Source organism: Psammomys obesus, unplaced genomic scaffold, assembly GCF_907164565.1.
Source record: "Psammomys obesus unplaced genomic scaffold, mPsaObe1.curated_primary_1811, whole genome shotgun sequence".
Taxonomy (NCBI): Eukaryota; Metazoa; Chordata; class Mammalia; order Rodentia; family Muridae; genus Psammomys; species Psammomys obesus.
This window is the reverse complement of record NW_026593947.1, coordinates 3,950,076-3,963,847: the sequence shown is the minus strand read 5'-3', so window position 1 is coordinate 3,963,847 and position 13,772 is coordinate 3,950,076. Positions and strand designations below refer to the sequence as shown.

The following is a 13,772-nucleotide window of genomic DNA, read 5'->3' as shown; positions in this document are numbered from 1 at the left end:
AGAACTACCCAGCAGCCTCATCTACCCCAAGCAAGCTGAGGAGTAGCAAGCCCGGCCACTGCTCTTCCCAACCCTCCAGAGCTGCCCCTCGGCTGCCATGCCCACCACCTGTGGCCTGTCCCCATCACCACTGCTCAGAGTTCTCACTCTGACTCCAAGGGATGCAGAGTGAAGGCATCACGCCAAAGCCCGGGGGCTGGGCGGAGAGCTGAGACATTACTCAGATGGCAGCCGGGCAGAGCAGGCTGGAGACAGGACAGCTGGGTCTGAATCCTATGCAGAAGCCAGGCACATGACTTAGTTTCCTTCTCCACGGAAGAAAAGCTGAAAATGTTCCCTTTCCAGCTCCCTGAATAGCTGCTTCTCCAACCAGCCAGTACTGCTGCTCCCTCTGTGGGAAAGGGAAAATGCACCTCACTCATGGGCACAGGGAGGACACAGATGAAGGTCTCAAAGAAAGACAGTCACAGATGCGGCTAGAACACAGGCAAAAGCCAACCACCACACAGCTTGTCTGTGTCCAGAGCCCGGCAGTCCTCCAGGGACGGAGAGCCCTGTGACTCCAGAGGCCCCTGACTCCAAGGACAAGCACAAGGAGGCTCTCCAGACTTCAAGTCCATGATGTCCCTGGAGGTCACCCTCCCTGACTCCAGTTTCTCAGTCTCCAGATCCTCAGGTGAACATAGTGCCTGGATGGCACCCCAACTCCAGGTCCAAGCAGCCCCCAGAAGCCGAGACTGTAACACTGGAACACCGGAACTGATTTCCAGCTCGCTTAAAGCTGATTCCAGTACTGCGTGTGGCTGACCTTGAAGACCACAGAAGCAGAAAGGAAACGGCCGGTTCGGGGAGGTGCTGAACCCAGTACCAGGCACACACACAGGGACACCTCACAGAGAAGACACACCAAGGGCAGTGCTGCCTCACAGATGGCTTGGAATGCAGAGCCAGGAGCTTTGCCAAGATGGTGCTGGCTGGGGTGGGTCCCCTCGGCCACGGGGGCTGACGGAGCACCAGGCTGGCCAGAGCCACTCAAGGTCACATTGGAGGAAGAGGGCCCCGCTCCACAGGGCTCTCTGGACAGGACACAGAAACCACAAAGCCTTCATTCCCATCTGCAGAGTAAGAGCTTTCAATACAAGGAGCGATCTTGAGACTAAAACAAAATACTGTGCAGGGGCAGGACAAAGCACGAGGTTCATGCCAGGTATGGACTAGCCACCTGGTGCTGCAGCTGTGAAAGTCCTCTGCCAAAATGCTGGTGTTATGGTCATGTGTCTCAGCACGGACGCGGTGACACCATCTAAGCCCCCTCTGTGGAGAAACTAGGTATCCACCTCGGCCTGACTCCCTATCTGAGAAGGGACGTGGTTTTTACAAACCAACAGCGAGCTGTACCTGCTTCAGGTCTCTTGGCTATCCTCCAAGTTGAAGCCCAGGACCCAGCAGGGCAGAGCACCGGGCTAACAGACACCAAGTACACTTTTTGAAATCAACATGGCAGAAGCTGTCTGAGGATGCTCTTTGTGGGTCTCCAGTCTCTGACTGCGCTCCCCTCCTGTCCTCCATCTACTGGGGTGACCTCACCCGGCAGTACGGGGCCACCTGTACAGGCTGATGAGACGGCAGGTGGGAGGTACTTCCACCAAAGCTGCTGAGCACAGAGGGAAGGCCTTTCCCCGCTCCCCTCTCTACTTCAAGATCTCAACACTTGGGCCACATGGCTGGCCTCTGTGTCCCACTCACACAACCCCAAGCAGGTCAGAACTCGGGGAGAGAGGCAGGCACAGGGTCTGGCCTGGAGCTGGGGCTCTTTCTGTGGACTCGAAGCTGCCGCCCTCTCCAGCCCTTTTCCCTGATGCATGCCACCTTACAAGCAGATAGATGTTCTTGTCCCGCACAGCTTCACAGCCCAACACAGCGCTTCCTGTGCCTGCCAGCGCTGGGCACAGCGACACTACCTGTGCTGTCCCAGAGACAGAAGTGACTTTTGCAGGCCTGTGGCTATGCATCTTGCGCACACCACTGTGAACAGGGACAAGAGCCTCCTCACCTGCTCCCTTTTCTTTCTTTTCCTGTTTTGAGACAGGGCTTCATTAAATAGCCCAGGTGGCCCTTCACCTCTCAGTCCTCCTGTGTGCTAGACTGACAGACATCTCCCACTCCATGGTTTTTTGGTATTTGTCTTTTTTTTTTTTTTTTCTGTTATCCAGGCTGGGTCAAACTTGCTGCATAGCCAAGGATAACCTTGATCTCTGGTCCTCTTGCCCCCAGTTTCCTTTTGACCCCAGGGCCAATAACCCCCATGCCCAAGCCCCAGAGTTAGTTTTGAAAACAGTCCTTTCCAGCCACTCTCCTGCTTCAGGTGTTCCGAGGGCACCTCCCGTCTTGTCTTCTGCGTCAAGAAGAGCCCCCGGTTCTGAGTCTCCAGTGGCACTTCTAGCCCTTTATGGCCCACCCCACTGTCCACGTGTCACTTCATGCGACCTGCTCACAGGCACGCTGGCCGGCTTTGTTCTCAGCGGCTGACCTCCCACCCTGTGACCCTCAGCCCAGCCAGCCTTCCCACCCACGCCAAAGACTCGCCTGCTCGTCCCTTCTTAGAGGGTCAGCCACTTCTAGTGTGACATACTGCGCCGCGGCCAGATGTCATGTCCTCCACAGCACCAGCTGCCACACTGTGGGCTTATCTAGTCCCCACTTCACAGATAATGCAAGCTGAAGCAAGGGGCCGAGCAGCTTCTCCAGAGGCTGGACCTGACCTTGCCTGACACAAATATACATACATACATATGTGTGTGTATATATATATTTAACATGTATGAGTGTTTTGCCTGCATGTCTGCATATGTACCTTGGGCATGCCTGGTGCCCTAATGGGCCAGAAGATGTCACATATCCTAGAACTGGAGTTACAGAAGGTTGTGAGCTCTTGTGTGGGTACTAGGAACCAAACCTGGGTCCTCCAGAAGAGCAGCAAGTACTCTTAACTGCTGAGCCATCTCTCCCCACCCCTGCCCAACACTTCTCAGTCACATCAGCGTGGCCTACTGTTAAATTGCCCAGTGTCTACCTACTGGATGTGCATGGCAGCTCTGCAGGGCAAGGACACCAGCCACCTCTGCTCCAGACCCAAGGCCCTGTTCTGCAGAGGTTCTCGGCTGCCCTGGCAGATGCCTGTTGGCCTGAAGCCTCTGACAAAGCAAGGTGATACCTCCATCAACTTCTGTGCTCCCACAGCCCTCACTGGTCACTGACCTGAGTTCCAGCAATGTGAGCACATCACCCTCCGTAGCCAAGCCAACCCCCTGCTTCTCTCTGAGTCCACGGCAGAGCCACCCACTGCCCTTCCCTTTGGACACTGCAGTCGGCACACAGGACTGAGTGGAGCTGACCTGTCCACTCTGCCTCTCGTCCGCCACCCTGCCTCTCACTCCTAGAACCTTCACATCCTGAGGCTTCCTGTGGCCACACTGAGGCTTAACCTAATGCTTCCTCTTCCATGTCATCCTAACCTACCCTCCCATCATCTGCAGAGCTCACAAACCTCGCTCAGCTGCTCTCGTCCTTAAAAGGCCACATTGTTTGCATCCTTCTCATACAGTTTGACTTCCAGCCATGAACAGAGTACTGTTAGGCCTGACTCCATAATATGACCACATGGTCACTTTGTTAGGGTCCCAGGCCAGCAGGAACCAAGCAGCAACAGGTGGCTGCGTTTTCCCAAGGTCAGGTAAGAGACATCCCGAGCTGACCACTCCTGAGGACACAGCACAGCAGTCTCACTAACCGTGGGGAGAGACTGGACCCTCCCTGTTCTTCACAGTCAGGATAATACAGAGTTGTTCCATCACTGTTGGGAGGGTCACAGGATGAATACTCATCCAGGTTTGCAAAGGACTGAGAGAGAATTCCAGGACCCAGGACTTCAGCTCTGAAACCAGGACACCACAGTGGATCAGGATGCTCAGGGCGAGGTCGTTGGCCTGGTGTAAAGGGGTGTCTCAGGCATCTGCGTCTTGGCAAGTGTCAGATGCTGTTGGTCACCATGGCGAGGGCATTGGCCCTTGTTCACAATCCCTTCTGGCTGGAACTGCTGGAGCAGCCACCTGCCAGTGATTCTATACCAGCCCACTGACTCCCAGTGCCCGAACCTAGGGCGACAGACAAGGTGCCTGGGATCGGAGGGCCTTCGAAGGAACCTATGCTGTAGTGCCTGGCCCCTAACTCCATTTCCTGCTCCCTGAACTCTCTGGCCTCAGACCTTGTAGACAGAAGGCTATGTGGGCTGGCCAGGAAAGCAGAGAAGGGGACAGAGGCCAGATGGTGAGAAGCTAAGACAAGGATGGGCAGAGCTTGTCAGGCCAATTCCCGTGACATCAGAGAGAAGCAAGTTGGGTGGACTCAGAAACACAGCAATGCAGCTGCCCATCCGTCCTTCCTACACACGCAGGAAGCCCCAGGTGCCAAGCGGGCTGATTTTCAGGGTGGACTGCTCAGTTTAAGGTTACTGAGTATTGTGCTGGGAAAGAATGCCAGAGCCAAGGGGGAGAAAGGGATGCTTGCATTCTCTCCAATATTCTGACTTTGGGTCTTGGGTTCCGACAAGGAATGGATGCAGCAAAGCTGAGGGCTTGAGGTTGTCTCTGGGGGCCTGGCTGGGAGGCAGTGTGGTGTTTTAGGCTTCAGGACTGACACATCTTGACTAAACCCAGCTCTGGTGTCCTTTGCAAGCTGTCCTCTCTCCTCACAGCCTTCCATCTGCTGAGCATCCGTCACCCGGCTGGGCATCCCTGGGCACACAGCTGGGCATCCCTGTGTGTGTCCTCTCTTGAATCTCCTTGCTCCAAGCTCCTCAGGCAGAGGGACAGAAGGAGGTTGGTTTGGCTCCCATGAGGTCTGGCCACTTCTCGCTTCCATTTCCTAACTCTGTAGAACTCCGTGGCCACAGAATAGTGCTCCAAGAGAACTGGTACTTGGTTTATCAGCCCTTCTGCTCATCCCTGCCTTGGTGGGCCTACTCATTGCTTTAAAACACTGTCACCAGAAATGCCACATCAGGCCTGGGCTGCTGGCTTATCTGCTCTTTTTTGAGCTAAGCCTGGCTACAGGACTGATTTCATATAAATGTTTTCACCCACTCGGCATTCAGCAAAACCAACAGTGGAAGCCTTTGATTCTTCCCGTCAGCCTGGTGTGCAGACGGCTCCTTGCCAGGCACACGCTTGCCCAGCCTTGGGCTGAGATTTCAGCCTCCCATTTCCACAACCCCCACAGCTCCACATGACAACACTCTGTCCTCCTGCTTGCTGAGTCACGGGCTGAGAGGCCTTGACTTTGAATACAGAGACAGATGCCTGGCATCCTCCCGACAACAACGGCGGTGGGAGAACTGGAGTCACCACCTTGCTTTGACGGGAGTCGTACCTTAAAGAACTGTCCCAGACGCTTCTAGGTGACAAGAAAAACAGAATAGGTGCTTCCACATCCTGATGCAGAGTCCCAGAGGCTCAGAATCACAGCCCCAAGATGCCGGGGACATGGTGGCAGGATGAGAGAAGACAGAGGAATGCCACCGCTTTCCAGGGCCATGCTGAGCCACCTTCTTTGTAAGCCTTATTTGGTAGTCCAAAGGATCCATCATCAGGAATGTTTAACCTCAGGATGCCCAGCGTGCCTAAATCCAAACCCATTCAGTCATATCAGGTTTCAGGCCTGCCACTGGCACTTCTTTAGATGATGTCACTGACCTTTTGAGTTAGTAAGAGGCTTTTATATGTTTAGGACATGTGTATGTATATACATATATATATATATATTTGAAATATTACAAATATAGTCCAAGTTTCAAATGTGGCCTTTTGCCCAGCATTGAACCATATCCCCAAATCAGGAAGGGATCTTCCTAAAAATGACATCAAAATCAAACTGAAGAGTCTGGAAAGATGGCTCAGCAGTTAAGAACACTGGGTACTCCTCCTGTGATAACAGGAGCAGTGGGCACCCAGCACAGAGCTGGCAAAGAAGAGGAGAAAGCAGCTTTGCCAAAGCTCTGTGCTAGGCACTGCTGTGAGTTCTTACCATCCTCCTTCCAGCACTCACCCCACACTCCAGGGCGTGTGTGTGTGTGTTGTATGTGTGTGTACTTGAGTCACAACGCCCACGTGGCAGCTTACATGGGACACAATGCCCTTTTCTGGCCTCTGTGGGCATCAGGCATGCACATATTGAATGGCAGAGACAAACATCCACTTGCCTGGTACATATGAGGGTCCTGCGCTCGATTCCGCTGTTCCAAAACAGTCCAGGTGAGCTTGGGGGTTCATTGGGGCCTGCTGCAGGGCATTTCCATCTTCAATGTCAGGTGCCAGAGTTTTAAAAGCAAGTGCCAGAAGCACTTCCTGTTTTTCTAATCACCCTGCAGCCTGGCAGACAGCCGTAATGGAGAAGGCCATTTATATGAAATTTTACATTTTCTAAAAGGTGAGCAGAGACCCAGATAGGAGGCCTGCTGTAAGCTCTCTGCCACTCGGGCTCGCTCATGACCTCATTTCCAGACGCAGTGTTTCTGAGCCAGCAGTAAATGAGGTTTAACTAAGAACATCCTTCTCTCTTGACCCTGATTCCATTCCTTGTGAAGGCTTCATCTGTGCGGTTCAGGATGAAAATTAAAGGATAAAACGGGGCCTGTCTTGTGGTCATGAGAGAAGAAACATTTTCTTTCCCAGCAAGGAACCTGAGGCCAGGTGGCTGGGTTAGGCTGGTAGCAAGACAGACACCCCTTTGCTTCTCCCAGGCGCTTGGCCAGAGTTGGCCCTCAGCCTGGTTTTCTGCCTATCAGAAACTGTGAGGAAGCAGAGGCACACGGTGGGGACTGTCAGGGCTTAGTGGGTCCACAGCCCCCATGAGGGAAGTAAAAAGGTCACAGGGACAGGCCCCTAAAAGGTTGCTCATAGGAAGGTCTGTCCAACAACCTTGACCTCCTTTTCAACATTGTGGCAAGCTCCAGCATGGCTCAGGCCCCCCACCATTCCCAACACCTTAAGGGTCCACCAAAGAGGGCTTTCAGGGTGTGCTGGAGTCTGAGTCGGGGTCGGGCCAGGGAGGAGCTCTTACTGCTTAAGGCAAGAGGCCCACGCACTGTGAGTAACCATTCTTTACCTGGATCTTGGCCTACGGAAGCGGAGTAGGCGGGCCTGCATTCCCTGCACCCGCAGCTCACCATGACCAGCCCTCCTGAGCTTCGGCCTGTGACTTCCCTATGATGGATTGTAATCAGGAGCTGTGCACTGTGAATCTTACCATTGGGATTTTACTTCCTAAGCCCAGTCTTCCACTGGTGCCTGTTGCCCAGGACCAAACCCCAGTATCATTGCCCAACCAGGAGAGATGGTCGCTGAGCTATAAATACATCCATGCCTGTCAATCACAGATGAGAAAAACCAGCACAGAGCTTGGCTGTGAGGAGAATTTCAATGCAGCCAAGTGTGGGACCCTGGCACACAGCGGGCTGGCCAGCATGGCACCCCAAGTTCCTCTGGTTTTTTTATCCACACTGGGCCAGGGGTAAACTTCAGAGTGAGCGGGCTATGAAGCCTCCTGAGCAGCCAGCCACCCGTCCCTGCTCTGGGAGAGAACATGGCAGAGGGGCTCCTTGGCCTCGGGCTTTTGTTGAATCAGTCCTGAGACTGGGAAATTCCCCTGCAGCTGGGCACTCTGACGCAGGCCTAGTGTTCTCTATTCATTTGGCCAGTTCCCTGGAAAGGCCTGGAGGATGCTAAGCAAGCTGAGTCCACTGATGAACAAATTCCTTCACGTGAGGAGGCATCTCTAACACTCTGTCGAGACGGTTCCAAACCTTCGGGGCTCTGTGAGGTAACGGACTTCTCATATTAAATATATATGCTGGGGGCTGGGGTTACAGTTCAGTTAAGAGTGATGTGTATCATCTACAAAGCCCTTGGCTCGATCCTGGCATAAACTGGGCACACCGGTGACCCTGGCACTTGGGAGTACAAGGAGGAGGATCGAAAGTTCAAGGTCATCCCCTGCTGAATTAAGCCACCCTGTGTAACATGAGACTCTGCCTCAAAAGTAAATAATCAACAGGTCCCAGGGCAAGTGCTTGCAGCGTGAACACAGCAGGTAGACTAGAACCGAGGTTCCTAGAACCTACATAAACCGCAGGTGGCTGTGGGCCCATCCGTAATTCCAGTGCTCACGGGCGGGAACAGGGTCCTGAAACAAGCTGTCTGGGAAGGCTGGCCCGTGTCAGAAGCTCCGCGTTCAACCGGGAGACGCTGCCTCAGTGAACAAGGTGGAGAGCGATCAAGGAGAGTTCTGTCAGTAAGTGCCACCTGTACACTTCTGTGTGTGCAGTACATGTACATACACATGTGAAATACATACACACGTGCAAAAAATAAGCAAGGAAATATACACGGTGTACTCGTGCATAACGGTCTCCGTCACCCCCCAGGCTGGGGCCCTCCACCGACACCCACAGTCTCCGGGATGCCTGCAGGGGAGGCAGGCTGCTCATCCCCCAGGCATGGGGCACAGAGCCCAGAAGCTGGAGTTTTAGAAGGACCCATGGAAATGTGCAAGTTCTGCAAAAGGAATATTTAAACACAAGGACTGGAAGGCCATTTGAGGTATGCTTAGCTGCGATATACAAAATTCGGCCTTAAGACACTATGGTCTCACAAAGGCTGGCGTGTAAGGCTGGGTGCTCACGGGACGGTAACTGCCGCCAGGATGTGGGGCCCAGTGCAAGGTCTATTTCTGGCAGGTGTGCCCCTGAAGGGGAACTGGGGTTCCTGCCCCCGGTCTCTCTGCTCCCTGGCTGCTATGAGGTGAGTGTCTTTGTCCACCACACTCACCCCCATGATGCTCTTCCTCAGCACAGGCCCAAAGCAACGGGGCCAGCCGACCATGAATGGAAGCTGTGAGCCAGAGGGACCCTTTCTTCCTTATAGGTTACTTTTCCTGGATGCGGACCAAGTCGAGAACAACTCAACTCAGTGTTTAGAATTCGCCTGTGACCCGGGACACGGAAAAACGCAACCCACTTGCAATGATTTAGGACACTATCCTGCTCAAAGTGGGCGTGCCTACAAAGGGAAAGGAGTGGCCCTTGCCCGTCCTCTAAGGAAAGAGGAAGCCGGGCTAGGGAGGAGCTTGCTGTACAGACACGCCTCTGTGTCAACCCTCAGAGCCTACATTGAAACAGGGGTAGGTACAGCTGAGCATCAGTGCCCAAGAAAGTGGCAGGTCACCCAAAGTGAGGGCGGGAACTGGCCAAGAGCACTTGTGGCTCTTACAGAGAATCCGGGTTCAGTTCCCAGCACCCACGTGGCAGCTCACAAATGTGTGTAACTACAGTCCCGGGGGAACCAACACCTCTCCTGACCTCTGTGGGCACCAAGCACATAAGCACGTATTTGGTGTACAGACATACATGGCGGCAAAGCAGTCACACGTGGGATAAATAAATCTGAGAGAGAGGAAAGAGAGAAGGGAGGGAGGGGAACGAAGGAAGATATATAGAAAGATAGAAGAGGGGGGAGAGGGGGAGGGAAAGGGAGAACTAAAGTCCATAGCTGGGCCTCTAACCTGGAACATAGGTGTGACGTCGAGGTCACCAGAGCCATGTTCTTGGACTCACCCACACCTCGCTGCTGGGCTTGTACCCAGCGCTCAGAACCATGGCACTGGGCTGAGGATGTAGCTCAGCTGCCAGAGCATCTGCAGCAGAAGCTGGGTATGGTGGTGCACACATAAAACCCGAGCATTTGGGAAGTGGAGGCAGCAGGACCAGAAGTTCAAGGCTATCCTTGGCTATACAGTAAGTTTGAGGACAGCCTGGGTTACACGAGACCGTGTCTTAAGAACTGAGTGAGTGAGTGACGGCCTGACTGATCCATCCCACTGCTGAAGGTGCTCACTTACCCGAAGCACCCTCAAGGGCCCACTCTAGAGGGGTATGGGCTGCTTGCCAGCTGGTCCCCTCGTTTCTGACTAGCCACTGTGCCCAGGCTGAAGTTATCAGGAAGGCGTAGGACACAGCCAAAGACTGTGTGCTTGAGCATCACGGCAGACAGCAAACTCCTGGAAACTACAGCAGCTCAAAGCGCAGGTGCAGGGGGGGCCCTGACTCACTCTTGTTTAGTCACTGAAGCACTTGGGAAGGAGGCAGAAATTGCTCACGGATCCACACTCTAGCAATTTTCCTATTTCCCCCTCATTTTGTCCCAGAGAAAACATGAATTTGCTTCTTCCTCACCCACAAGGCTGTGATGGAGTCTGCGTGGACAGGGACTGTCCCAGGGTGCACTGCACACAGCAGTACGCCTCAACCAGCGCTGCTGTTCGTGAGAAGTGTGATGCCAGACACCTTTCCAACACCCGTTTTTAATTCAGGACCCCAGGGGCACAGAGAACAGCACCAGTCACACACACATTCCATAGCTGTGGTACTTAGGTCCAACTAGGAGAATGCACTGTTTCCAGAGATGAACCACACCCATGTCATTTCTGACAGAAATGAACACAAGAGGCTTCTCGACACATGCTCACGATGCTCTCCTCCCTGACATGCTCCGACTGAGTCCTCACCAGCGACTTCCATCCGTGCTCAGCGGCAGTGAGAACACTCAGCCGCCCTCGCCCTGTGCAGGGAGCCAGGCACACACGCTGTCAGGCATTTCACAGACAGAGGAGGCTGGAAAGGAGCAGATGACATGACTCTCTCACAGGGGAAGGCTGGCTCAAGGCTTTCTGCGTTGCAAAGCCTTGTTGCAAAGCAACAACGTATGCAAATGGAAACCCAACTTCTTTGATTCCTGCTCCCCCATTTTCAGGCCCCTCTGAGCTGTAAGATACTGATCCCTGGGGAGCCCACCCCACACCTGGGCTGTGCTGGGCATGGAGGGAACCGGCATCAGGTCATGAGGGGACCTGTGTGCGACTGAAAAGCCTCCAAGAGGCCTGAGGCCTGTCTCTGACCTCGCTTCCCTCCCTACACCCCGCTAGGTAGGAGCAACGGCTCGGAAAAGCCCCAATGTCAGTTTATAAGGCAGTCCACCATCCAACCCTCAGTCACAAAAGCTTCAAAGGCCAGCTGCAGGTGGCTCTTTTCGCCGCTGAAGCCAGTGACAAAGAGCGTCACTGCTTGCGTCCTTGCGCCTGCTTGCAGGACTTGGGAGGTAGCTTGGCACTGTGGCTCTGGCCCACCCTTGCATCTGTTCATATGGCTCTGTCCTGAGCTCCAGGGAAACACATCCTTGGCCAGAAAACTGTCTATATTTCCTATGTCCAAAACCGTGGCTTCGTAGCCCCGTCTCCCACCCATCCCCACGCTCAGAGGAAGCCCACAGGGTCTCTTAGTGCAGTGGCTCTTACCAGCTCCTGCCCCTGCCCCAGCTCCCGCTGAAGCTTGGAGGTTGATGCAGGGGCATGCCAAACAAAGCCTGCGGGGTCAAGGATGCAATACAGAGCTACAGGGAACAGCACTGTAGGCAGGAAGGAGGACGAAGAAAGAGGCAGTGCCCTCACGACCCACCAGGCAAGTGCCTGCAACAGCCGGAGATGAGCAGCTGAGTAGAGAAAGGCGGGTAGGTTTTGGTACACGCCTGGGAGGGGATGGAGGATGTAAGGAGACATGTGGGAAACCCATCTGAGATCTTCCACCACAGACCTTCAAGAAGCAGAGTTCCCAAGGGGCAGGAGAGGGTCCGTTCCCCCTGGAGCACACTTCTGTCCCAGGCAACAACCCAGCTCCGATCTGTCACAGGTGCTGCAGCAATAGCCCACCAGGAAGAAAGATTCTACAGGCTGCCTAGGGCCTGTGGGTCTCTGGGCCTTCGCCTCCCTCCTACCCTGCTCTGGGCTGAGAACCTTGCAGAAACCTGCCTGTCTTGCTCACAGCCCCTCCTCATCAAATGCCCCTCACAAAACAAGCTTTCCACCTTTCTGTTTCCTTGGTCAGAGCCATTCCACACTCAGGCATGGAAGGCACCTTCACACTGACCACAGGAGCAGGCCGCCTGGTGTCACCCCCACCACTCAGCGCCCACAGGAAAGGACTCCACCCCAAACCTACGGCCACAGGCTGACCGAGAGCTCAGACACGTCACTCCCTCTCAGAGCCCTGCGTAAAACACGGAAGGAGACAGTCCATCCACAATGCGTGGGGTCACACTCGAGAGTGTCACAAGCCTGTTGTCACCAGCCGAGTAAAATGGGCCCTAATGTTTTGACACCCTACAAGCCCGGTTCTGTGCACCTTCACACACCCGAGGGCCTCCTCAGAGCTAGGCCACACCTGAGCCTCCCAGGAGGCCCGGGAGCACGCTGGCACAGCTGAGGGCAGAGCTTCAGGAACACAGCTGCAGGGCACGACAGCACCAACACACACATGTGCAAGCACATGCCTATGTAAACACACACCTGCATGGCCACACCCAAGCCTGTGTGAGCACACGCCTGCACACTCACTCCGAGCCTTCAACTGCCCTCCAGTGACCCGAGCTTGAGGCCTGGAAGGGAAGGCCCCCAGCAAGTCCCCTGTCCATCAAGGGGCACCCAACCTCCTCAGCGGAGTCGCTCAGCCCAGGTCCCTGACACGGCAAGTGGAGCAAAGCCCACAGCAGCTCTAACCAGAGTGAGTCATCAATGACCTGGAAACCAGAACCGGCCTCCTCGCTGTCCGCTCCGGCTAAACGGGCTTCTGAATCCTGTTTCTGAATCTGAGGGGACGTTTCTATAAAGACAGACACATCTTTACATGGCTTGCTAATCCAGGCACCAGGGAATTAAGAATATTTGTCAAGTTGATTCCTGAGAACAATGACATAAAAGCGATACTTTAATTACCCAAAGATGTCACCACCATAAGGACCGCTCCAGGGTATTCTCCTCCCCCACCCCCCGCCAGGAGCCCACAGATGACACACATGCAGATTCAGTGAGGGCTGTGACCTCAGACTGCACACTCTCCCTCGGGCCCCCTATGGAAAACATACGGACTGTTGATGGCTTCTGAGCAGGGTGACAGTTTCCTCGTGTGACCCAACCTTTGCCCTCAGGGGAGGTTTCACACCCAAGGCTGTGACCATGCAACTGCAGGGTCAATCTGGGTGGCGTGCACATACACAGGGACACACATACACACACACACACACACGCACAAGCGTGCAAAACCTGTTCAGGAGCTGTGCCCCAGGAGAGCAGCAGGCCAGCAGCGTCAGATCACCCACAGGTCTGCACTGGCACCTCTTGTTCCAGCACTGTGGCACTGAGGGCCATGGCTAGGGCCTACGCCCTGGAGAACACCTCTTCTGAACCCTGGAGTCAGGCAACCATCTGCAAACCTCCTGTGACCTCTTACCTACTCTCACCGGATGGTACATCAGTTGGCTGGCACGAAGTCCCCCAGAGGAGGGAGCTCACACAGAAGGACCCCCACCCCCTGCCAGGCCTGGACTAGAAGTACAAGGCCAGGCTCCTCCTGAGGCCTCAGCCCTTGACCTGTAGACCACCTTCTCTCTGGGGCCGCACAAGCTTACCCCTGTGTGTGTGTGTGTGTGTGTGTGTGTGTGTGTGTGTGTGTGTGTGTGCGCGTGCGCGCGTGCGCCCTAACCCCCTCTTCTTTCAAGGATACCAGTCACATCAGACCAGGGCCCAGTGTAACAGCTCCACTTACACGTCACCACGTCTCTCCAGACTCTGTCTCAAAATAAAGCCCTGCTCTGAGGCAGTGGGAATTAAGA

General features: G+C 54.5%; 1 protein-coding gene across 1 annotated transcript in view; it reads right to left on the bottom strand.

Annotated features, from left to right (window-relative positions):
• The window catches only part of Pgbd5 (piggyBac transposable element derived 5), a 56,219-nt gene that overhangs the window by 25,565 nt on the left and 16,882 nt on the right, over window positions 1–13,772 (bottom strand). The gene's annotated exons all lie outside the window — the stretch shown is intronic.